The sequence below is a fragment of the Opisthocomus hoazin genome, chromosome 4 (genome assembly GCF_030867145.1).
Source record: "Opisthocomus hoazin isolate bOpiHoa1 chromosome 4, bOpiHoa1.hap1, whole genome shotgun sequence".
Lineage (NCBI taxonomy): Eukaryota > Metazoa > Chordata > Aves > Opisthocomiformes > Opisthocomidae > Opisthocomus > Opisthocomus hoazin.
This window is the reverse complement of record NC_134417.1, coordinates 26,037,425-26,060,413: the sequence shown is the minus strand read 5'-3', so window position 1 is coordinate 26,060,413 and position 22,989 is coordinate 26,037,425.

The following is a 22,989-nucleotide window of genomic DNA, read 5'->3' as shown; positions in this document are numbered from 1 at the left end:
GTTACAGTTAGTAACTCTTCATACAAAGTATTTGTTTTCTTATTAATAATTATTAATGTTTCCCTACCCATTCAGCTACTCTTTTCCAGTACATGGTGATGATTCAAATCACCTAAGTTTATATCTTTCGTTTACCTGAACCACTTTTCTAAGTAATTAGGCTTTTTCGATAATTTACTTGTAGAACACTTTAATTGCCAATACCTCTATTCCCGTGTCACATATTGTATCCTAGTTTTATTTTTCAGTAGAATAAAAACTTTTTAAATTAAAATTTTAAATTACCGTAATCACTATATGTAGGTAAATTCAGTAATTATTAGTGTTTCTGTAAATAATTTGGCTCTGTGGTTCCTCAGCATATAGTGGATGTTCACAATAAGGGTTGTTCCACTGCAGGTAGTACCTAATAATAGGGAAGTACTTGCCTGCTATTAGGTAATTGGACCTGTTAGTTGAACTCCATTTAATCGCAAAACATTCTATTTTAACCTTTTTGTGGAAAATACTTCCTAATGTATACGTGACTTGTTTGGGTGAATAATTCAACTGCATATTGTTTATTAACAATCTACAGAGAAGAGGTTCCTGTAGGTCCCCCCATAGCACTCTTAGCTGATAGGCTTTACTGATTTTACGGCATTTTCCTCTTAGAGAGGCTGCCGCTCCGCTAGTGTAATTGGCAGAGCCCCATTGACTTCAGTGGAGCCTCAGCAATGCTTACCGGCATTTACCTGCATCATTAAAGGCATTTGAAAATCTGGTCTTGTAAAGAACAGATGATGGGCTATTAAAAGAAAGCCAAGCTCATTGTTTCATGAAAAATCCTTTGCAAGTCATCAGGGGAGGGAAAACTCCACTTTTCCTGGCTTTTCCTCTATTCTGTCATGTGAGGGATTGGAGACTTGGTGCCAGGGTCTCAAAGCACCCACATGCTGTTGGCATCCTTGGGGGGTCCCTGATGGCTCCCTTGGCTCCCGCCACTGAAGCTGCCTGAGAGCAGACTCTGTTTGCCCAGCAGAAAATTTGCTCCAAATAACGAGTGCAGACATTCATTATTGCCCTATCAACAAGCTATAATCTGAATTACTGGTCTATCTAAAAGGTTTTTATTTTTAAGAACAATTTGGTTCGTGACACTTTCCTACTCATTAAAATAAGAAAGTGATAAACAAAACTGGGTTTCCTATTGAAAAAGTTGTTTCTAACTATTTGTTTCTTCTTTCACTGCTCCACTAATAAGGCTTGATGATCTTTGGCTTTCTGAATGTAGTTATCTTATTTAGAGGCACATATGAAGTGACCAATTTAAGCTGTAAAAAGTTGAATATTAGCATTTTAATTTAAATATTTTGTAATGTGCTGAAAAAAAGATCCACAGAACAATGCCAAGTAGAGCAAAGTGATTTTCTGAGCGCTTTATCATGCAGGAGCAGAAACCCCAAAACCATTTTCTTAAAGCTAAACACTTACCCACGATTATGTTTAGTTGTCTTACTAATAGACTTAGTTCTCAAGGAGTTGTAAATTCAGTTTTCCGTTTGAGTACATGTCAATATATATGACCAAATTACGTGCAATACGTGCACCACTCTGAGGTTATTCATTAGGCTTGAGCTACGTTTGCGCTTACAAGAAATGGGAAAATTTGTGGTGAAGTAGCTGTAAAAGAAGAACGATGGTTGCTAGTAAAATGTGAGAATCCAAACCCCCATATATTTTAGCACAGTTAGGGAGAAGTTTCCTGAAGCAGCGTTCATTTGCAATGTGAATTACTACACTCCACACCATAATAAATGTCAGCGCTTCTGCAGGGATCACAGTTCAGCCTCGTGATGTAGTAATGAGCCAGCATGGCATAAATATGAAAATAATGTAAATAAATACCCGAAGTATTATGGCAGTGAGACAGAAACCAAGGCGAGATACATAATGTCCAGATTCAGAGGCACTCCCCAAAGAGCAAAAGGGTGTTTTTTGCTTAAAATGGCATAAAAAAGGTAAATTGTTTCGCATGGGCATCATGCTTGTCTGATTTAAGAGCTGTTTAGCTCACTGTCTAAAAGGCTAGTTCATTTTTTGCCCATGTGACTCACCTAGAGTGCAGGAAGCTATATGAGATAAAAATCTTGTAGAGCTGTTAACGCTCTTTTATTCTGGAATTGATGCATAAGTCTGCCAACTAGCACAGATGCTTAATAAACTCAATTTGTGAAGGAGATTTTAATCTCCACAAGTAAACATCTGTTTACTTTCAGTCACTGGCTCTCCTATGTGAGAATAAAAAAATACTCACCAGGGCTGAGGACACTAAATGAACTTAAAGAAGCTTCTAGTCCCTGCGATGGACTCTAATGGATCTTGAGGTTTGACTATGAAAGTACCTGGTATTCAAGTGTATCACTTGCGTGTTTATTTCAACAAATCGCCACTGGATATAAGGCAAAATAGCTTGATAAGACTGCAAAAATGTCAGAAGAAATGCAGTGGTTCTGAATGGTCAGGATTGAAATGCAGCTTCCAAGAGGAGTCGGGACTTGGCTTATGACTGGAGAAGCTGGAGTGCAAAAGTGAGAAGCATTTTCCTCCTAGCATCAGCCTCTTTTGGTGTTTGTGTACATGTATATATAGGTACATATGTGCACAAGCTCATCCACGTTCATATCTGCGTCATGTGCCAATTACACATCTTTGTTTCTTGTAATAACTTCTGTTAGGCTAGCAGGTACTGTTCTGCAGAAAAAGGATAAACACATAACAAACCATGAAGGAGGGAGAAAACTTATGGAGAGAGAAAAAATTAAGGGGAGCACGTTTTGTAAGTTCTAGATTGAGATTTTAATGGGTATGGCATTTTGTTTCCTAAGTATTGGTGAACTCTGCTGTAATCCAGTACAGATTTTTTTCTTTTCCTTGGCTACTGGTTGCTATAACAAAAATTTTTTTCTTTGGGACATTGCTAAAACAACATCAATGGGTCTGTTCTCCAGCATCGTTCCACTTGCCTTCCCTAGTAGCCACGTTCCCATCCTCTAACAGCATGGTTTCTGTGTTTATGGGTTAGCTCATGACATTTCATACTCTTCAGCTTTAGCATTTGGTTCATAGTTAGAGGTTTGAGCGTGCATTCTGCATAATGAAGGAAGCTGGCTGGTGGGACGTGTGACCTTTGCAAACTTAAGAAAGGCCCCTGGCAAGGAATCTCGAATGAAAAGTGTCTCCAAGCTCTGTAGGTTCGTGAGCCCAAGGCGAGAATGAGCACCATTAAATTATTGAAAGGCAAGGAACGAAATATAGGCACACAGCAATACTGTGTGGGGATTGAAATGTAGTTAAAAAAAATAGTTTTAAAATGGTTTTATTTGTGAGGCTTATTGTATGAATATTGTATTGCTATAAGACAGTCTCAACTGAGCAGTTCTTTCCATCCCTTCCTCTTGCTTTTGGTCATTTTACTTATTCTCTTCCTCTCTGAAATTTTCTGGTAGAGTTTTTGGAAGTGATAAAAGCATTGAGTTGTGATGATGAGGTTTCCTATTTACTCAGTGGCCGTATAACTCATCCAAAATCCAGTGAGGTCAATGGACTGACTGTCAGGGAGTTCAGCAGGATTTGGATAAAGCCCATGGTGCGTTTATTATAGCTAAAATAGCTTAAACAATGAATCGACCTCCAGAATCTTCCCTGCTCCTCTCATTGTAAATAATGCCGTTTGTCTGGCTGTATACTGGCGGTGATGAAAGCGTTGCTCAGGTTACATTTGATTTAATGAGTGTGATGTAATCAAAACAAAAAGCCCTCCTGAGAAAGCAGTGCAAGGAACAGGTGGAACTCCTAGGAACACAAGTGGTGGATGCTTGTCCCTGTATGTTGGGCAAGCTTCTCTGCGGTCAGCGTGTTCAGAGCCAGAGCTCTCTTAATTATCGTTTCTTGACTGAAAATCAGTTGATTTGTGCTCTGGAGCATAGATCTAGTTCGACATGGCATAGCTGCAGCATTAAAAACCATAATGGAGTGCTTGCTAAACCGGGATACTTGTGCATGATGCTGGTGAATAGCAGAGGAGCTGCCATTAGGATGTTGCGTATATTGTGTAAGCTCTCGGGATAAAACCTATTTAAATATCCATAGATTATGCAGGGCTTCGCATTCCTGCTTCCCGGTGCGTGACTGGGGATCTTGCCCGCTACCCAAGTGCAAATAAGTATAATCATCATTGCTATCATCACAGATTTTCTGCTTAGCTTACCCAGTCCTCAGTTCTGAAATACACTCAGACTTAAATGGCTTGCGTAACAAATATGAAAAGTGGCTCTTAAGGCTGCAGATGCGATTCATTTGTAATATTGCTATTTAAGTTGCTCTGCTTGTGCTGCATCGCACCGTTTCTTTGAAGGAGCAAGTTGTTATGGCTGCTGTTACAACTCCAGAAAGCTTTGTGAAAAGAATGCAGATAAGCTAACACTCCTCGTACAAAAAATCCAATGTTTATAATAGCGCAAGAACATTCATATTTCTATTTCACATTTTACTTGTACACAGCGGATAGAATTGATTTCATGCCGGACTTGGTGCTTTAGCTGCGCTATCTTCACTCTTGCAGGGAGAAAAAGCATTTTAATGGAAGTAGATACTGTTGTTCTCTTACAGGGGATTTGTTATGTTAGCTTCAATTTAAAAAGAAAAGCAAGCGGAATGGGAAGTTCAGCGGTGAAAAAGGAAAGCTCTTTGTCTTCCTTTGAGCTGTTGGCAAACCCCCTGCCAACAGCAACACGGCCTCTCGGGAGCAGCTCGTGGGTGTGGGGCCGGGGCGATGCGGATCTCTGACTACGTGGGGCACACGTGGGCCCACGGAGCAAGCTCAGACAGCTCTGCTCCACGGCTCCTGCCCACACAGACCTCCAGCACTGGGAGGAAGGCCCGGGAAGGGGCTGGTGCTGGGAGATGCCTGAGCCCAGCTCTGCGTCTTCGTACCGTGCTGTGTGGGTGTCCATCACCTGTTGGCCTCTGCTTTTAGCCTTCAGGTGTAGCAACAAGACAAAGAGTATGGACCATCTTCTGCACCTCATGGGCACTGTCAGTCTGGTCCACGCCTCTAGAGCATCTCTTCAGGCTGGCAGGAGAGAGGGGATTGAACCGGCCTGGGAAGCATCTGGGAGACTGGTGTGGAAGAGAATGAGCAATGCGGGCTTGCTCACGCTGGGTGGTACGAGTGCCTGAAGCTTGGCAACCCAGCTGGAGCCCTTCGTGCACGATGTCATTGGCAGTAGAAAAGAAGGGAACACGTATTTGAGTTGTGAAAGGTACATCATGTTCTGGAGATAACTGAAAATACATAATAAATACTTACCTGGAGGGGCTTGTAAGTGGAGGCCCTAGCAGGAGTGCATCAAGGGTCTTTATGCAAAATGATTTTATAATGGCTGAGGAAGAAATTATTTATTAGTTCATCAAACATAAAGGAATAGTTAATGATAGCATACATTATAATCTTTATTGTGGCACATAATTAGCAATCTCTGCTTCTGTCTCAGTGCAGTAGCAGAGCAGGACTGGTACAGTAACAGGTATGATTTATAACAATGTTACAAAACACACTTTTTCCTATCGAAAATAATGAATCCTAGTAGAGAGAAACAGGGGGTGCATTTAGCCAAGATATTAGAGTCTGGTCTGGCCCTAAAATATCAAATTGTGAACAAGCAACTCTCAGTCTCAGAAAGGCTTGTGCCGTTTGCCCCAAGGTGGATGGTGTCTGCGTGAGCATCGCTGCTGGGTGGAGGGGAGGGCGGGAGCAGCGCCTGTTTTCTCTCTGTCTCCATCCTTGGATAGAAGGACCATTCTGGGGCCAGAGGTGCTGCTTATCCATGGAGAGTTGTCTGAACCTCTCTGCTACGGTGTGACTGCATGAGAGCAAATAAATTATTTCAGACTTGCATGCCCAGGCTTATTGGGAGCATTTCTAGGGGCTTGCCACTCGAAGGTACGTGTTATGTTCAGCAGGTGACCTCTTCTCTCATGTTGGCTGTCGCCAGTGGTTTTGACTGTGAGCTTGCAAGTGCTCAAGTCATTTGAAACGAGGGATTGTTGCCCTGCCAGTGAATACTGATTGCTAAGGCTGGAAAAAGTGAGGGATTTCCATTAGCTTCTGGCAAAGGGTGGGTGTTAGTGCTGCCCTGTAACGACTCCTATTTACAGAGCAGAGGGGAAGCCCTGTGCATGCGAAGTACTGTTTGTACAGGATAAATCTGTGTGGAGCAATGAAAATACAGAAAAGCAGAGGGTCAGGTCACACATATGCTTGTGTAGGTGCTTGGGTGCAGAGAAGACCAGTCTGCATCTCGGGAGCTGCGGGAGATGCCAAGGCAGACCGCCCGGGAGAGGCAAGAGAGGCTAAATGTTGAATGCGTGGCCGGCAAGCTATTTGCCAGCCTTAAAATGCACGTTGGCTGTGAACCAGCACAGCACATACCTGCTCTGTATCCCACACCCTGCACGTCTATAGTGAGTTTCAGTTATGTGCTATAATAAGACACTCAAATTAAGTATTAATTGACTGACTTCATGGTCAAGTTAGTAATGACGCACAGCATATACTGTCGTAATACTCATAAAGAAGTATAACTTATTTTACTTGGGTCAGTTGTGATTAAGTCTGTGGAAAGACCTGGATAAATTATTTGGGGTTTTTGGTCTTCTTAAATGTGTTGTCATCCCTTTTGAAAGCACAGAAAAACAAATACTGGAGTACTTTCCTGAACCAGGGCTTATGTCAGTTGATTAGACTTTGCAAATATTCTGAGTTGCTTAAAATGTCTCAACATATTCAGGAGTATAAATATAGCATAAATAAATAATGCAGATTATTAGAAAGTATGGCACATCCTAATATGCTTGCTATCATTAGGGAAAATGATACGAGGTAATTAGAAATTCACAAATACTATATACAATTAATGTTATCCACTTACAACTCATTAATGATTAGGTTTCAGATATGCTACTCCTCTTAGTACTTATTGGTGCTTTCATTTTTTCTGAAAATAATTGAGATAATTTTTTAAAATTTAAGTAGGGCAGTATTTACCTTCAGATTTAAAACTCAGGACTTGTGATACTCAGCAATGTTTTCTGACTGTTTCTAACCTAGAGCAAAGGCTTTAGGCGTATTCCCTTCCAGCATCTTCATCTTTTTGGTAGGGTTCATCTTTGCATTCAGCATTCGCCTGCACAAGGTTGTCCTCCTGGTCCAGGCATGGGGCGCAGTTAAACCGAGCCAGCTCAGAAACCTTGTGCTGGAAGAGAAATACCTTTCGTCGTGAGATGGAGACAACAGAGTCTTTTCCTTCTCCAAAAACACCAGTGAAATTTAATTTTGGAGACATGAGCAAAGCTAAGAGCCAAAATAAAAGGACAGATGCAGATGGGTGGAGCACCTTGTCCCACCACACTGAATTCTCTTTCCAGTCCCTCTACATCATAGTCATGGTGGTCAACCCCCTTTGCATGAGAAGAGGACCACAGCTTGTGCTTCCGTTCTCCTCACCCGGTGGATGATGCTCAGGGCCCATTAACCAGTCTGTTTCTATCTTCTGGGCTCTCTTTAATCCGTCAGGTAGCTAAAACGAATGGAGAAGAGAGGGAAATAATGTACTGATGTTATTTATAGCCCTACCTTGTTCATGAAGGAAGAAGATGTTGTGTTTTCTCTTTACATATTATTTAATTCCTTTTTTTTTCCCCACTAAAAAGTTACATATTCTCCAACTGCAACAACACTACAGAAGTTGTAATAGCTTCTCATTTTGTGGGTTAGAAGAGGTGCGATATTTGAAGCAATGTTTTACGGTTTTCCTCTTGTGCTGGGTGTTGGTTTTCTGTTTGCGGTAGTAGACGCTATGTGCTTCAGTTAATTCGCTGCATTTTAGAATTGTTTTTTGACTTGGTTGTGCTTAATGTCAGTGCTACGAGACAAAAAAAGATGAATAGTAATTTAATTCATCTCATTTACTGGGAGTCTGTGGGGAACTCGAACTGAAGTACTTTACATAAAGATTAATGCATGTTTGGAATATATATATTCTATATATCCATGCATATTCTTAGAAAAAAAAACAAGCGTTCGGTCCAACCTGTACCCAGTGAAAAATTCTCACTGATTTCAGAACCTTTGAAGGAGAACTTAAGTGAATTTAGGAAGATATTAACTTTGTTTTGGAGATGGATGGGATTAAGAGGTCAAACTGGGAAGTGACAGAGCAGAATGTAGCCTGAACCTGACAGACCAATCAGTTGTTTTCATAGATTTTTAAGCAAGAAAGTGCCATTATAAACATCTTCTCTGACCTCCTGTGTATTGCAAGCCAGGAAATTTAATCCATGATTCCTGCATTAGAGGAAACTGCTCTGCTCGATTTCATAAAATGGTTGTCTTGTTTGTTTTGGTGGGTAATATTTTACTTTCTCAGGGTGTAGAATATCAGCCATTAGAAAGCCAATTTTGGCTCAGTTTGCTGTAGATTTGTTTTAAACACTTTGATATATATTGTATAAATAAAGGCTTCATAAAACAAAACCTACTGAAAACAGCATAGTCACTGTGCACAAATCTGTGCACAATGCTTGTCTCTTTTTTTTTTTTTTTGGTCTTCTCTATGGGTTACAGAGAGCTCTTGCTGTTTGCTCGAAAGCCTGCTCCCACTTGCACCCCTCCTATGCCTGGTTTTACCAGAAATCCAAGATGAAAATCCTTCCTGTAGTGAAATATGCGCAAGAGGGACATCCCCACCATTAGTGACAGAACGCCACGAAACGAAGGGACCGCTCACTTGGAAAGCAGATGCTTTTTTGGAAAGCCACCTCCAGCTCAGGAAACTGGAGATAGGAGAGTGTAGTCCTGGCCAAAAGGTAAGGCAGAGGGTAAAACCAGCAGGAGAAACTGCTGCGCAAGGGCCTTTGTAGGGACTGTTACATCTTCACAGTCGCTCCTAACACAGAGACATGCCCCCTACACTGAGAAAATCTGCGTGTTTCTGTCCGTGCCGGCACACCTTCGGTGACCGTGTTTATCTTCCCCCATTTGCTTGAAACAAGAGAAGTGCAATCTCAGAGAGGAACTGAGGTACTCAGACTGTTTTGCTTAATTGCCTGGTATATTTTTAGATGTAAAGAAACCTATGAAAATTTTAAAACAGATTGTACACAATATATTCAGACCTCTGAATATACTAGAAACATGAATTTTTAGATGTAAAGAAACCTATGAAAATCTAAAAAGAGATTGTACACAATATATTCAGACCTCTGAAGACAGTAGAAACACGAAAGGCCAACATTCACTAAATTCAAATGCATTGCCCTGCAGCCACTTGCTTCCCGCAGAGGCCGGTTGAAGAGTTGGGTCATTTTGCCGATTGTTTACAGCAGTATGTCCATACGTTTTGTACGTGGCACGAGCGCAGGGTACAGAACTTTTGCTGCCAGTCCCTGGAGAGCATCAGCTGTTGTCATCCTGCAGATGACCCTCGCGCGGGCCTGGGACCCTGCACGCGCATGGAGGTAAACGGTGGGATTTTCTGTTGCAGACAGGGAGCTGATTTTAACAACTGCTCTAGGCTTTCACCGTGTAATAGCATCCTTTAGACTGCATCTCAAGATTGTGTTTCTCGGTGACAGCCGTAATCCTGGCTGGATTATTTAGATAAAAAATAGGTGAAATTATTTTTGGGTACGTGGTATATGTTATGTTGCCAGTGAGCTGAAAAAAATTGTCTTCTGGTAATAAATGCCTTGGCTTCTTTCTTCATTTCATAGCTGCAGCAAATTTGCTTTTCTAGATACTAGAATTCCTCTGCCAGTTTGCAGATAGAACGAAGTATTGCTTGAGTCTTTAACTTCTGCTTCAAATGCTCAGGCTGCGTTGGAGCTCTGGCGGTTTTGAAATGACACCGCCTCTTATGGCACTGTCAGCTTAGGGTCCTGCACTGCTGTCTTCATAGAATCATAGAATGGTTTGGGTTGGAAGGGGCCCTGAAGATCACCTGGTTCCAACCCCTCTGCTAACAGCAGGGACATCTTCCACCAGACCAGGTTGCTCAGAGCTCCATCCAACATTGCAGCAGAACTTCAGTAGCACATAGGGCTTAAGGCCATCTCTCATAATCTCAATCCTGAAGTGCTTTGGAGCAAGGATTTTTGATATCTGTATATCAGATGAGATTTTCTGTTGCGCACAAATGGCAGTTTGGTGTCTCACACTCTTGTACTCCCCGCTGTCCTCTGTTCATCTCCTCTTATCATAAAGTCCAGCCTCTAGAGTCATCTGTTCTCATTAGGAGACAAGGTGAGTCTTAAAACATTGTGGTTTATCTAATTGGATTTGTGCTGCCCAAATTCATGGAAACACTTTGTTCTGTGGCATTTTTGCAACCACTGCTTTAGCTTAATTATAATAATAAGTAATTTGCAAAAGGTATTGAAGTGGAAACATAAACAAAGTAAAAAGAAAAATCTCATACATTACCAGAAAGACATATTACTGATTTTATTGTTAAATAGTAACTATTTTGGTTTTTAAAATAAGCTTTTCAGCCAAAGCAAGGTATCTAACTCATTAAAAAATATGTATCAAAAAAACTAGAGTATTACTATTCTGATCCTGTGAGGAAAGAAAGAAAATGCTAGAAAACACGAGTTTGTTTCATTCGAAAAAGCCCAAGAGTAAGAACTGAAAAACCCTCAGAAATGCTGTAATTCGGTGATGATATTTTTCAGTCCGTGCCCCTCTAGTCCCAGCTCAGCGGGCAGCTTTCCCGGGGCAGCAGGCGGGGTCTCTGCGTGCCGGAGCACCGGTGCAGAGTGCTGTTTGCAGAAGATGCTCGGCGTTTTGCAGATCCAGCCCGGCGTTGGAGCGAGGGTCTGTTCTGCACCCGCGGGGCCCCTCTTGGATAGGTTTGCAGCCTTGCATCAACTTTTACAGCTCTCTATAGCCAAGTGCATTTAAGTACATACAACTACACCCTCAGCCAGTTTGGGAGTCTTTCCCATACATCCCTAACTAAATATCCTTCTGGAATGTTATTCCTTGGTTATTATAGCAACATTCAGACTTCCATGGCAGCTGGGGTTGCGTATGCAAAGTGGTTTCTTCTAGAAGCAGTAGATCCTTTCAAACAATTTGGAAATATAATATAACCTTCTAATGCACAGAACATAAAGTTCTTCTTCAAGAAAGACATTAAACATTATATTTATGCTATATCTTGCTTTTTTTGTTTCCTTCCCGTAAATGGAGAGGTACTTATAGGCTACGACATCTTACCTTTTGTGCGTAGCAGAATTAATTGGCTTGGGAATCCCCAGGCAGCTGTGTTTGCATCACCACAGACCAGATAATCTGCAAATTTCCTGGTGTTAAATGATGTCTAGAGGTCACTTAAACCATAGAGTTTTACGAAAAATCAAAAAATAGATGACTAGTGCCGTGTGGGGGGACAGGCAGAGGAATCTCACAGTATTTATTCTCTTAGAGTATCTAGTACCTTAATGTTTTGATTTCCATTTTTTAGTAGATTTTTATCTGGAAGCGGTTTTTACATTGTGAAGCTGGAAGATATATGAAGTGAGGTTCTGCGTTTGAAAGCTTTTTTTGAAGAGTTTTCATCCCTTTGAAAGATGTGAGCCATAAATAGAAAGACCAACTTGACGTAGAGGAGCTCTGGTGTTGACATCAGAGGGAGCAGTGAGGGAGGAGCGAGTGCTGCGCTGCACGCCGTGCTGCTGCCATCACTGGTGACAACTAATGGCGTGGCATAGTCAGCGGTAAAACATGAAAGGTCTGTCCAGCTTCCCAAATCTGAATGTATAAATTTAGCAGGATAATTATGCTGAGTTCTTCTCTGTGTGAAATATTTCGAAAGTACAAGCACTGAAAAAAAACCCCTCACCCTAAAGAAAGTCAGGAACAGTTCCATTTCTGAGAGAGGTTATATTTCAGCATAAAATCCAGCAAGTGGGAGTAAAAATCATTACCTGAGAGGTACCTAAGGATATTGGATAGCTCAGGAACTCCAACACAATCCATATGCTGGTTTTGCTGTGCTGCATTTTCAGTCAAAGCACACTGGAAATTCATATATCTACTGTTTGAACTTTTGTTCTTGGTTTTTTTTTTCCTGTCAAGGAGCTAGACAGAGGGAAAAAGAAAGATGGCAGCTCTTACACGGACACTGTAGATGCAGACATCTGTGGGTTACGAAGGTGGAGGATAAGTGTCCATGTGTCTTTCAATGTATTTGCTTCTTAGAATGTCTGTCTTCACACGAGGTTCATGGGGCAGAGGTATTTTTTTAGCACTTCAGTGTGCTCTAATGCAGCTGGTCAGAAAATATCGTGATACCTTATGTCGCTGGACTTGTGCTTCTGACTACAGAGGGTCGGTCAGGGCGCTGGGTGGGAAGCGGTGACCTGGTGGCTGCAAGCTGAGGCCACAGGGCTGAGCGGGACGCAGACAGCCAAGGGCTTTTTCTGATGGCTTTGTGATAGGTGTGAGCACCCCCAAACCTGGGCAGCTCCTCAGAACCACAGATGAGTTTGTGAGGAGGCTCTCACAGGTCTGGGGGGCCTTACCCAAAGAAAGTTGGGGAGGCACCAATGGGTCGGGAAAGCCTGGCTGACACAGTGAAATATTCAATAAGGATGAGCTGTGAGTGATTTGTTTCTGGCTTATGTTTCCAGGTGAGTTAATGAAAATTAATTTTGGTTAATCTGCATCCGTGGAGTATTGTCTGTGTGTCTTTGTGACTGGAATGATGCTTTGGTCATGTCTTGGCGATGCTAGCAGAGCTTAAAGCTGCTTATGTCTGTGAATTGGAAGAGTCAGTCTCGTCGAACACATTTTAAATTGATCATTGATTAGACCACATGGGTCTTGGATAAGGTACCCTGGTATTAGTCAGTTTGATCTGGAAAGATGATGATTCAAATTAAAACTGAAAGATGACCTGTATTGAGCAGCTGCAGTCTGCAGAGGGATTTTTTTTTTTGTCCTTTTTTTTTTTTTTTTTTTTTTTTTATTAGTGTGCCGCTCTGTTTGTGAAGTCCTTGCTGTGAATACTAATGTCTATGCCCAGGGCTATGTCCAGAATTGCTAACTCGGGCATTTGCATTAACGATCTGTGGCCTGTAATATTGCTTTAATCCTGGTTTTAAATTGCTTAGAATCTATAACACAAAATGCTTCTATATCCTCTGCTTATAAGGACTTATTTACATCTAACATGGTTACACAGAGCTGCCTGCAAGTTTGAAGGGTCTGACTTTACTGCATCATTTGCCTTTTTTGTTTTAATAGTAGTTTGAATTTAGTGTGAAGTTCTTGAAGAAGTGTGGTTGAGATGAAGGTCCTGAATTCCTGAGGGAAGGGGTTGTATTCAGGCACCAGATTGCAAGGGTGGCTTCTTGATGACCTTTTAGATATCAAGTATCTTCTGGTTTCAGTCTCTCTCTCACATGCAGTTTTATGACCAAACCTCATTTCTAAATTCAGCAGATTTTAGCCAATAATTAAATTTATCACGGCTAAATTATGACTAGCCATTTCCCCTTGTCCCTTGCCAAAGAAGATATGTAATGGGAAAACTGACAAACCAGGACACTTATAAATTTATATCTGAAAGCTCCATTGTGTCAGATTCTTCAGAGCCATCTTAATGTGATTGCCTTGTCAGCTGCATCAATAATAGAGGGCGAAGATCAATCTGTAATGAAGAGAGATGAGATAGTTTCTCTAAGTGTAGAACTGTAATTCTTCTCCAGTAACTGGAAGCTGCAGTTATGGTGGTCATGCTGTATGTTGCTCTTCAAATGCCTTGTAGACCTGCAGTTTGGAATCGCCAGTGATGAATAAAATTAAACCACCGTAACAACACATTGCTTGTGAAGCTTGATAGAAAAGTAGGTCGTATCTTCAGATTTTAGAATATACTTTGCATCTATAAAGTACAAATGCAGCATTTTGGTTTTGTTTCATTATTACTAAGCCTTCTGTTGTATTTTTCCACATGCAAAAATTAATTTAGCTGGAGGTTGAAAAGGGAGAAGCAAGAGCACTGCCAGCTTCCGGTGGTTGCCGCGAGAAGTGTTAGCTGGGGGCAGGAGGGTCTCTGCTGGGATGGCCCCTTGGGCGGCTGCTCTGTGATGGAGCTGCAGGTCGTGGAGGAGATCGTCCAGGTGGAGGGAGACCAGAGGATGGCTCTGCACCCGTAAAGGGCACCCGAGTTGTCCCCTGCCACCATCTGTAAGAAAATGTGTGGGATTGCTCAGGCAAAGCATGACTATCCAGCCACTCAAATATTCCTTGATTTTATGGGATATCTATGGCAGCAATACGTTTGTTCTTCTCGTCCTCTCTTCTCTATCGTTGCTATGACTAGGTAGGGCTTTGGATTTATTTGGGTAGGGTTTTTTTGGATGGGTTGTTTCTTTTTTTGATATAACAGAGACTCTTTAACAATAATGACATCTTCTAGTTTTAAATTATATCACATTTTATCCTGAAGAATGCCGCAGCCTGATAAACTGTTGTTTGGAAGAAATACTTCGGTGCACCTGAAAGCTGAAACATGTGATTTTTCTTCAGAAGAGCAAAGCCAGCAGAACGAAATGAGAAGAAGCAGCAGAGCAGCCGCCTGCTCCTCCCAGCACAACAGCTGAGCGATCATGTTAACATGAAACAGTTTGCTGGGCTCCACTTGAAGGGCCACCAGTACCATTTGCTACTACTGGGACCAGCCATTCCTCTAGGAAAGACAGCCAACTGGCAGAGCACGACATTGAAGGCAAATAGCTGTTCCTGTGTAAAACAGCTGAGGATTCATCTCTTGTTTCTTGTAAATATTAGATTTTTTCAGTTACTCACAGGGACTTAATAACAATCCAGCCCATTTCTTCTAAATCTCCTAGAATATTGTCTCAAATGGGGTTTTTCTCCAACAATATTCAGAAGAGTTCTGCGGGTTGTTGCAGGTTACTCGGTCTGTGGCTTCCTCTTTTGAAGTGCTCAGCTGTGTGGTGAGGGAGCCGGGACTGAGAGGAACAGTCAAATGCTAACGATAATGAACAATAAAACCAAATTGCTTGAGACGCCATCAGGCACCAGCTGGAGGTCACTTCCATAAACCACTCGGCGTTTTAAGAAAAGGGATGCATTTGGTTAACTGAGGCTTGGTTCGTGGAAGTTTGTGAATGGTTCTCACAAGAAAGCTGCGTCTATCAACCTCTTTTCCATGAAGGGTTTATCTGCTTGGATTTGGGATGAGAACTGGTTTTGGCTTGGTTGCGTAAAGCAGAGGACAACACCTTGGTGCGGCAGCAGTGAGGACGTTGAATGTTGCTGGAGGGACCGTACTCACCTCTGTGCTCACTGCGTCGTCTTCAGCTCCTTCAGCGTGCCCTTTTCTTTCCGTCAAGTTTGTCTCAAACTCCGTTCCAATTTGCCTTACCATAAAATGTGATTTTAAAAGGCAACCTTTAGAAAACCATGATATTACAATCGTACAGGTTGACTGCCTCCGTCTCTGGTGGACTTTTCACCTGGCTTGCCTGACGAGTGCGCTCTCCCCCGGCCCTGCAGCAAATCTCGACTCCGAGGTGCTGCTTTGAATTTCCCATCGCAAGCACCCTCACGTATGCAGCACCCGGCAGAGATGGCCGCTGGATTCGGGAGCGAGCAGTGGTTGTGTGATGCTGGGTAAAAATGGTATCTAGATTAAATGAATTTCCTATTGAACACAGGGAATATTCAAAACTATTATCGTTTAAACAGACTATTGCAGGCACTCAACTTCAGCGGTGTGAAAGGTGGTGATGAGAAGAGTCTTAGCTTTTCCTGTTCTTTCTGGGAGAGAAAACAGATAGCTAAGGCACCTTGGAAAGTAATAAAAGCAAATTAGTTGATGAGGTTGTTCTTTATAATGTGCAGTACAATTTTTCTTTCAATAGTAAATCTGTGGTAGGGAGGAAAGACTGAAAATAAAGAGGTTTGTCCTCTGTTTTAGCAGACTGGGGGAAGCTCAGGGATCCCACCGTTCAGTGGGTGTACGTGAAGGAAAGCTGCTGCTTCCCTGCCCTGTGCCTGCTGCTCTTCCCATCCACAGCACGACTCGTCTTCCTCGTCTCTGCAGCGTCTGGCAGACAAAGGTTGGTTGTCTACAGAAGATCAATGCCTGCAAAGGGATTACAGTCTCAGTATTATAACGGTTAAAAGACTGATAGGGATCCCTGTTATCCTGCAGGAACGTTCCTACCAGCCCCTCTCATGCGGGGTTTCATGCCCCATTTGCCTTCTGCAACGTTCACATCCCAGCAGGGTCAGTCCACCTTGCAGCAGTACAAGAGAGATCATTTTTCCACGTGATGTCTTGAAGTTTGACGGCTGGTAGCGATGCTCATCTGGTGTAAGTAACACTGACAAGTGCCACAAGGCTATGTCGGTGCTAGCTGAGGGCTGAACTTTGTTGCTGTAAAAATTATCAAGATCTGGGGCTATAGCCTTTCCAGCAGAAAAGATCAATTAGAAGCAATGATCTCTTCTAATCCTTCTCTAAAATTAGTAGTCTGGAGGTGGGCAAGAGGTTAATCATTGCAAACTGGTAATAATGCAGTGAGAAGTGGCAGAAGTATATACTCGCCCACCCCTGCTTAGCTTTGCACGGTCCCTGCAGACAGTGTCAAAAGCTTTTGCTCCAGCATCTGTCCTACAGAACCCCTCCAGTGCTCGTGGTGTGGTTCAAGCTGTCCGTCATCGCCTGAAGGCAGGTAAGGACAGTAATGACAGGAAGGCCAGCGGTGACAGGCGGGAGGTTGGAAGAGCTCCGGCTGCCAGGAGTGGCAGTTCAGTTTCTTGCGGGAGGAAGGCTGGCAGCTTCAGGATAGTGGGCAGCCACCCTGAGGCCAGCTGGGAATTTGTATTAAGCTGGCTGATCTCACCTAGGATCTTGGAGGGTACCGGTGTCAGCTGTGGTCTGTATACCCGAGTGCCAAGTGGATTAGAGAGGAAGCCTCTTCAGCTGCGCATGTTTTTTGCAGGGCGTGAGGAATCAAAGTAAAGTGGACTGGTTCTCGTGTTGTCTTTCTGCAGTGCGACTCTAACAAAATACTTCCCTTACAAGCACGTCTTTCTCTGGGGCAGAGGGCGGAAGAACGGGTAAGACTGGCAGAACTTCACATTCTCCTTGAGGATGCACTGAAAGTTTATCCAATTTGAAATGTGGTGTAGTGTTTTAATTTGTGCCTATTCATTGTTGTGTGTTGGAACAGTTCCATTAATCCACATTTTCCCTTTAATTGCCAAACAAGAATTTCATGGTTCTTGCTATGTAAGTATCCTTCCTGCAGGTTTGTCACTAACTGTTCAGCTCCTTTGAGTAGAGCTCCTCATAGCCATTTCTTCTGTACTCAGCAACTCAGGTCAAACTAACATTAATTTAATAAAACTAATATTGATTTAATAGCTGTTTAGCGCTGTTGGACTCAGAAATATCTGTTTCAACCAATGCAGGTTTAAAGTGAGAGAAAAAATTAAGAGTAGCTGCATGCTGACATCTTCAGAAGAAATGAACCTAATACAAAGAACAGTTCATTATTATATGTTTAGTAATTAATACTTGTCTTAAGTCTGGAGGTCCCTGAACATTCTGGAGTCATGTCAAATAGTTAAAGCTCTGAATTCACTTAGTAACAAAATAACTAATTAAATAATTATTATAGTGACTGTGTACTTTGCAGTGTGCTGTCCCACCATTGCCTGGGTAGAAGCTATTGCCATTAAAAGACCTTACAGAGCTGGAGGGGCTGGTAGTGAGGAGTCAAATTTAATCAGAAGTCAGCTTTCCCTAAAATTAATGTCTGTTAATTTCTGAGGTAGGTTTGTTCATCCACTGGTTTTGTTTCACTTGTGGTGCTTGGTGAAAACAGCAAGTCTGAGTGGAAGGATATGGTGTTGGTGAAGGTCATCTATCAACTTTTAATGAAACAGGACTTTTCTAAATTTGTTCCCCCTGAAAAACTGTACTTTTTGTAAAAAATGTGGAACTTCCTTGGAAATATTTTTAGAAGAAAATCAGTAACTTTCAGTGACTCTTCTAAAACCTTTTTTCTTCTAAGAAAATGTATCTCCTGTAGTAGACTTCTGTTAGAATTTTAAGTACTAAATACTAAAACCTAAAGCAAAATGCATTTCAGAAAACTTCTTTCTGACCACATACCAAAAATTAAATGTTTGGAAGTCACTATTTCACAGCAAGGTTCTCTCACTTGAGAAGTATTCAATTCGAGAATCCGTTCAGAATTGTAAGGTGAAACCTCTTTATATTTTCCTATCAAAATGTCATTAGGTTGAGACTGGAACGATTGTACGAGGGCCTCCTAAGAGGCAAAGACAGTCGAGACAAAGACAACCTAGTCTTCAGGGTGCTGGAAGAGTTGAAGAGCCAGAATACAAAACGGGTCTTTGAAAGTTTTCTTGCAGGCATGCCTGGCAGTAAGATCTGTGCAATATTTAGCTAGCTGGTTGTGTTTCTCACATAAACCCTGTTTTCTAGGAGTTTCCTATAGCAGCTCTCTGACGTGTGATCTGGGCACTGTCCCTATGTGGAAGCCACAACTTTACATGGGAGTACTTACAGTTAATTTCCTGACACTGTGGATAGAGCAACCAAGATTTCTTGCCACCACACTGTCTTTAATTGTATGGAATGCTTTTCGCAGTCACACATAGTTTAAAAAATGGCTTAATTTTAGAAACTGACATTTTACAGAACGTGCAGCTTCAGAGCGGCTGGGTGCTGTTCGCAATTTAAGACAAGCTGTCGGTTTTAGAAAGAGAATTGATGTGCACAGGCGTTAGTGAGGTGTCTTAATGGTAGGAGTTTACCTGGATCGTGGGTTGTGTCCCAGTTGGGTGGTGCCTGCCAGCTGCTCCAGCGTTGACTTTTTTTCACTGTGTTGTTGGCCACCGCTGTTCTAGGCTGTCTATGCTTAAAGACACGTTAAGAACCACACAGACTCTAATTCTTACTTTCTTCTCTGATTGAACTTAACAGACCCTTATTTGAAGGAATGTTTAAATAGCATGTTATTAGACAATTGCATACTTCCAAAAATAAATTGGGGTTTTTTTGTGATTTTTTAGGTTACTGTAATTGCTAAAGAAAAATCAAGAATTCATTTAATATGTAAAATACCATGAATAGAAATATTTCATGGAGGTCTGACATCAGCTGTATCTCCTGTACATCTATTCAATGGGACGCTTGCTCATTATTGCCCAGATCTCATTATTTTTATGTTAAATATCCCTTACACAACAGCAAAACACATCTGTTCTCTGAATTTTGTTAGTTTTGTGCCTTGGCTGGAAATAATTGAGATGAGATGAATGTTTGTTGCAACCTAGCAATGGGACCCAAAACTGGGGTGTTCTGCAGGGATTGTTAGACACATTTGTCATGTTCAGGAGACAGCTTTTTTTAGAAAGAATTCTTAATTAGATTTTCAAATATGAACAAAAATTCTGAGTTTCTAGCAGTGAGGTTCTTGCAGCATGTGACTAGAGATAGGGGAGGCTGGAGTGAGAAATGTCCCCGAGAGCCTGGTTTTGGCTGTGTTTCCAGGAAAATGACACTCTTGTGGATACATATCCGAACGAATTCTGAATTGATACTGAAATTACACCTGTCGCTTGCTGTGGCATTCAAAAGAGAAACGATATGAAATTCAGCTATGTTAAGGAAGGAAAGGAAAGCGTGTTACATCCGTAGCGCAAAGGGGGAAGAAGTGAGTGATGGAGAGTCATGGCCTGATGAGCTGAACTTCTCCAGATGACTGAGCATGGAATGCCGCAATGTAATCAGTGAAGAGTACCAAGAGTCCTGATTTTCTCCTCCCTCTGTGGAAGTTTTAGATGAATATAACTCTGTCCTCCTCACTGAAATAATGCCTTGCTTATCAAGGAATGGCTGGAAGAATTTTGTGCTTATATCTGAGAATCTGCTGCTAAAGCACTTATGGGAGAAGCTGCTTCCCTTTTTACCAAGAAAAGATATAAACATGGACCTTTTGAATATCTTCAGATGAGCCCATGTATTGATTTTCTTCAGCAAACAAAATCTCCCTGACTTCAGAAAAATCACAATTTATTAAAAGCATAGTGTGTAATTTTTCTTGAAAAAGAACACTGAAATATTTACTGTAAAGAAAAACAAGACCTTTACAGTCCATTAAAAGCAAAATAATACTCCTGCCATAGCAGTTGTGTAAGAAGTTACCATTTGGGAAATGAGAAAAATCTCTCTATTTTGGTTCACTTCAAAAAATATGAATACTTTTCTTCTTTCACAAGTGTATATAATGTCAACATGTTTATCATAATAGCACGGCTCAATTCACACCTGCCCTGAAGGAGTATGTGTGGCGGTAGCTATATTCTGTGCAATTCAGTGATCTTACAGGGCTATTATTACCAACAGACTTTTGCCCACAGCTACCATTTCAGCTATTGTTCACCATGGAAGTTACATAAAATATTATGTGATAATTATGGGACATTTTTAATCCTAAAAAACAGAATTGATCAAAAAGATTATATGGCAGCACTTTCCAGTGAAGATTTACTTTGAAGTAGTTTTCATTAGATAAGGTGATTATTGCCTTTTCTTTCATCTATCAAAATTCTTACATGTACTTAAAATTGTACATCCAATAATATCTTTAATAAAACTGTTTTTAATTTTTAATATGTTACAAAAAATCAGGAAGGAGAAGAAGAATGACTCAGACTTGTGCTTGATAATAATAAATAAATGTTATTGCTTTTATGATTTTAATATTTCTAATGATTTAAAAATCTGTTCTTAGGTTATTCTGGGAGAGGCCAGATGGCCAACTAATGTGTAGCGTGTAAATAAAGTCAACAGTCCCATCTACATACTTACACAAAAACAAATACAGTCGCTGACAATAATTCTGCAAGCATTTTTCAAAAGCCAGGAAAAAGACTCAGGTTTCCCAAAACTTGCTTTGGATATTATTTCCAATGGCATTAGTGGTTTGAAACAGAAGAAACATGGAAATCGATGTGTTGTATGACACAGGAGAGTTGTTACGGGTTTCCTTCAAAAAATCCTTAACGGCTTGTATGGGCCGTACCCAAGGACCCTTCAGAAGTCCTGCAGCCACTACGGTGAGACACAGGGGCAACTCTCTCTGCCAGAGAGCTTGCTTTAGTTCTGCGTCTGTGCTGATGCTATTTAGTTCTCTAATATGGAAATCAAATTATGGAAATGGTGTATGGAAAAACAAAGCAGCAGCCAAAGTATCATTCAATTTCTTACTCCACAAGGCTGGTAGCTCTTGCTTCCCAGCAACTGTAGACCATGGCATGTCAGTTTGTACATCCTCCTGAGATGTGCCTATGACTTTTGCTTACTATCAGCAGGGGAAAAGAAAAAGTATTTGGTGTGTATCGATATAATATAAAAATATAAACGTCATCAGCTATTCAATTCATTAGTAATGAGTATTTTAGTATTGGCTTTGTACGTTGGGTTGAAGAGGTTAGGTCTATGCTTGACAGTTCTGTCCCATGTCAAATGTGCAGGAAAAGCTCTGTGAACATGTGGCTTTACATTCTCTTTGCTGTAGCATAAGCAGCTCCAGCTTCGGTTAAACCAGTTAGGCCAGTAAAGCAGACCAGTTTGAAATTGTCCAGGCAGTCCCCGAGTAAACTGGAACTGGAATTAGGATTAAGGGTATCCGGAAGAGGAGCAAACCCATGTGACTGTGACTTTCACATGCTTATGATGGCTTAGGATGTCACAACATAGTCATTTACTTCTAAATTGCTAGCTTTAATTTTGTGGTACAAAGAAATATTGCGGAATCCCAAGGAGAAGACTAGGTAAAAAGAGGTCTGGAGTCAGAGGGCTCATCTCATCGTTTACCTCTTCCATTCTACCCAGCAGATCCCTGGAGATTGTTCCTGGTTTGCTTTTGCCAGAGATTTTCCTCCTTTATTAATATAATAATACAGAGATTTAATTAGACCACATTCTTTATTTTTACTGTCAGCAACAAAAGGTGCAAGTAGAGCAAATCATAAAATATGTCATCTTGAGGGGTCACTTCATTAGCTCTGCTCTTCAGGACATGGAGCAGGGTTACAGAAAATGGACAGCCCGAAGGAGGGTAAGGAGTAGGGAATAATAGATATGCTCATCATTGCCTTAGATCTGCTCCTGTTTAAATCAAAGGCAGTTTTAATATAGTGAGACTAATTCTGGCCTCTTTTGCAAACACTGTGCAGAGTGCAGGACTCTTAATAATGTGGATAGACGTCTAAAGGAAGGACCTTAAGTGACGGTGAATCTTGATGGCAATATCTTAGGTGACAGTAAATCCTTATAAAGTTTTTTACCTCTAGGTCACCACTCCAAATATAGTCTAGGTCATTACTGACATAAAGTCATTATAATCTCATGAATGTCATCAAATGGCACTCAAAATGTTAAGTATCCTGTTCTACAATCGATACGTGAAGAATCTTTCCATCAACTTTCTGTACAATCAGTGAATAGCTCGTTGTATCACTCTTCACCCATAACCTCTAATTTTATCACATCTAATAAAAGACACCACCTGCCAAGGATATGTCGATATCCTGTGGCTAACCAGCCATCATCATTTGAAAGCTCATAGTCTGTAGGATAGGCTGAACAATTTTTTTGTTTTGTGTCCAATATAATTTTCTTATTGTCTCGTGTTAACGTTTCCCCTTACCTGGTCTACTGTGGAGGTTATTCAGCAGAGCAGGTATTTACTGCCAGGGGGTAAATAATTAAACTCAAACAATATTTTTTATCTCTTTGTGTCTTCTGTTGGTATTTGCAGATGTGTTTGGAGGGAACCACTGTTGACTTTAGCAATGTATTATGT